Below are 3,920 nucleotides of genomic sequence, written 5' to 3'. Positions count from 1 at the left end.
CTGACTGGTACTCGTATGAATATTCTGCTTATTCAGATGGATTTGAATAAGTTCCTAAAATTAGGGAACCAGCTGTAGTCAGGTGATGCTCCATCAGTATTTCCTAAACATGTGTCCAGCTTTAGTCATGTTTGCCAAAGACAAGTATACCTAGACACTGGGGATATTTTGCTTTTAGATCAAGGTGAGATGCTAGGGGAAATGGGCTATCGATGTCACTTCTTTGATCATTGATGGTAGGGGAAAGGGGTTTGCAATAAATAGACAACTATTAAAGAGTATGGCTATTGTATGTGCTACCTTGGATTGTCAACATTGAGTGAATATGTTCCAAACTATAGAGCAGCTAGCAATGCAATGCACATAACTTTGTAAAGTTTGATTTCTTGATTAATAAAGAGGAGGTGAAGAATACTTACTTTATATTAAATGTTAACTTGTTAAAAATTAGATAAATTAATATTAAAAAGAAAACAGCCCAGATTCTGACATCCTGGCAGAGAGTAAGAACATAATACATACTATTTGTTAATAGTAGTCCTTATAATATTGTTATGATAATTAAATAAAATTTTATATATACTATTCAGCTTGATAAATGATATTTGTTATTATAACATTATCAAATTTATTATTAGTTATCGTCATAATTACAATATTATAACAAACTTTCATTAAGTATTTGCTTCATGACCAACTTACATATAGTCCTTGCAAAAAAACACATTTTAGTAAGATTTTAGAAAATAAAGATTCTATCTAGGTTACCATATATATTACTAGAAAGTCTGGCATCATTTAATTAATATTGAGAAACAACCCGAATGTTCATAATTGGGTTTCTGCATAAAGATTAGACATAAGAGGGGCCTTCCTCTTCAAAGTCGACCTTTCTTCAAAAAGCAATTTTATACATACTCAAAGTCATGCTAAAATATGTAGAACATATATTCAAATAAAATATGAGTTCTCATATTGCCTGTATTAGTGGAGCCTTGGCAGTTTTACTCATAAACTCTATAAGCCAAATTCTTTAGGTCCTGAATATTATTTGGCACCATGTGGTAGGTTTTTTGTGACCATAGCTAAATATCAATAGGACTACTTTGTGATCCCATTTAATAACAGGATTGAGTGAAAGAAGATGCTCATCACCAATGGCATTATATTCATGTTATTAGTTGATGCTCTAATAAGCTTCATATTAGAAAATAAAAGAAATGATTTCATTTGGAAAATTTTAATTATTATCTAGCAGATATTGACACCTAAAAAATGGTTGAAATTAGTAACATCTCTTTTTTTTATTTTTTATTTTTTTTAGGGGAGACAACCCTTGGTTGACCTCACAGATTGCAAGGACCTTGTCAGCTTACAATTCCTTATTTTTTATTTTTTACGCATATAGCACCTATTCTTCCTAGGTGGTCTCTCATCCAAGTACTAACCAAGCCCGACCCTGCTTAGCTTCCAAGATTAGATGGGATCGGGTTTGTTCAGGGGGGATGACCGTAGACATGACATCTCTTGATATGGTCCACCGGACAAGATACACACAAAGGCAAGAACATGACTAAACACTGAGCAAGTTGATCAGTGTTGCTCTCATTATCTGTTAAGTTTTAGAAATTAATGATTAGTTTCTTCTTGTATGACCAGAAATGAAACATGAACATATTCTTCAGCTAAGTCTCAGACGTAATTTTTGCCAGGCTCTCGCTCACACGAGGCAAGTTTCACCCAAAACATTAGATGTGATTGAATGATTTCCTGTTATTTCTCTAATGGAGGATATAATGAGCTTAGAGGTAGGTAGAAAGGAAGATAAACAGTAGTAAGGGCATGGATAACCCAAACCAGGCCCTCTTTTAGTATGTCAGAGTTGACTGAATATCAGTTTGATAAACACGGTTGGTTCCATAAATCCTCATAGTAGTTAAAGCATTTTATCACAGCTTATTAGACTGTGATAAAATGTATAGTTCAGTAGATGTCCTCATATATTCTGGAAATTACCAGCACCCATTTATATAGAACCTGTATTACTAGTTTTAATTAACTGAAATCATCTGCTTGGAATTATGCTCTCAATTTAGCTCACATTTCAATCTCCATAAATTCTTTCTCAATGTTTTACTCTGTAGAATGCAAATGGGTCCTGTGCCAGTCCCTAGGAATGTCTAATGGCATCAGGCAATGGATGTTGTAGAACATTCAGAAATATACAGCATGGGAAGTGGAGATGCTGTACTAAACTAGTTTTCTTTTTTAAACTGAGAAACAAACAAAATTTTATTTACATTGAATTTACCACCTCTTGTTGCCAAAATAGTATTCATGTTTGAGTCAAAGATAGTTGACTGGACCAAAGAAAATAATATAAACTCCATATAGTATATAAAATATGTGTTTAATTTTTTATAAAATTGTGGGTGAAATTGATATTATTCTACTTAAAATACTAAATGATTTTCTACAATATTGTATCTAATGCATTTATTTATATTAAAAGAAAATAGAATTATTAATGTATGTTTTTCTTGCCATATTAAAATTTTTTGTTTTGTCTTATTTCTTCTTTTACAAAATTGAGACTATAATATTATTGATAAATCTCAACATTTCTATATCACTATATGAAAAAAATAAACATGTTATGTTATATATGCAAACAATTATCAGTTATAAGTTTTAAAATGCATAATATTTAGCATTCGGAGGAGGGAACTGGTGTGGGTAAGCTAAGATACTTGAAGTGTTAAAAAATACATTTAAAAATGTACCGAATAAGGCTTAGAAGCGATGGCAAGGTGGCTTCTTACTTTTTTCTTTACTGCATGTCCTGTCTACCAGTTCTGCTGTGAAATAAGTACACGTAGGGTTTTGCTGGTTTTAATTTTACAGACAGACTGAGAAAGTGAGAATTTGATGGACTTTTATTTACTCGTCTCTACATGAATGTTATTTCCTTTGTGACTATTGCCATTCCAAGGATAGTTCTATGCAAACAGTAGGCACTTAAATATTGCTTGTTAACTATGTAATTAAATTAATAGTACACATTCCTATTTCTGGTGCTTCTTGGCAAACAGACTAAAAGAATGCAATGAACTAATTTGCATCACATGGGTAAGCACAGAGAGTGTTTAATTCAGTCTAATGTTCTTCCCAAATGGTTCAATATTTCCTTGAATTGAGTTTTTTCCTGGGATCAGGCAGGGTGAGTATGATACTCTCTGGGAATAAAGTGTTCATTCATGTGATGAATATTAACTCCTTCAGAGCACCAGGGAGTTAATGGTAAATTATTTCTTCTATGGTACCAAAATGAATCAAATTGCCAATTAATCATTTCCCAGGGTATGCCAAACTACAGGCTGCAGTTATTGAAAACATCTTAAACATCTTGGGAAGGAAGATAGTCTGTTCCTTCTTTCTAGTTTGCTATCTTGCTAGGCCTTATGAGTCTTTCCTCTCCTTTGTGCTCTTAGCTTTGCCTTCATTTAGATGAATTTTTAGATGTATGTGTGCTAATGAAAAGTGTGAATATTTCTCAGGTAGACAAACTGGTCTGCAGCATGAGTTGATTGCCTACTTAATAGTTTTTCCTCCATGTCAAGCTGGCAGAGCCCTGATTTTGTCTCTTCATATAAACTGATAGCTTGAAGCAAGTCTTGATGGTCTCATTTCCCTTCTTAGGGATTAGGTATGGATTTATGACCCTGTATGATCTATAGGATCTGAGAAGTCCATTGGGGATAGTCCTTGGTAAGATTTTTACTCACTGATAAGCAGGACATAAGAAAGAAACAACCTCTGTTCTACCACAGGGTATCTGGCCCTCTAATTGTTGTAGCCATCTTGCCACCAAGATAGGATAAGGCTAAGACTCAGGGCCATAGGGCACAGATATAGAAAGA

This window comes from Pteropus vampyrus, unplaced genomic scaffold (genome assembly GCF_000151845.1).
Source record: "Pteropus vampyrus isolate Shadow unplaced genomic scaffold, Pvam_2.0 Scaffold25, whole genome shotgun sequence".
NCBI classification, from domain to species: Eukaryota; Metazoa; Chordata; class Mammalia; order Chiroptera; family Pteropodidae; genus Pteropus; species Pteropus vampyrus.
This window is presented reverse-complemented; position numbering follows the sequence as displayed.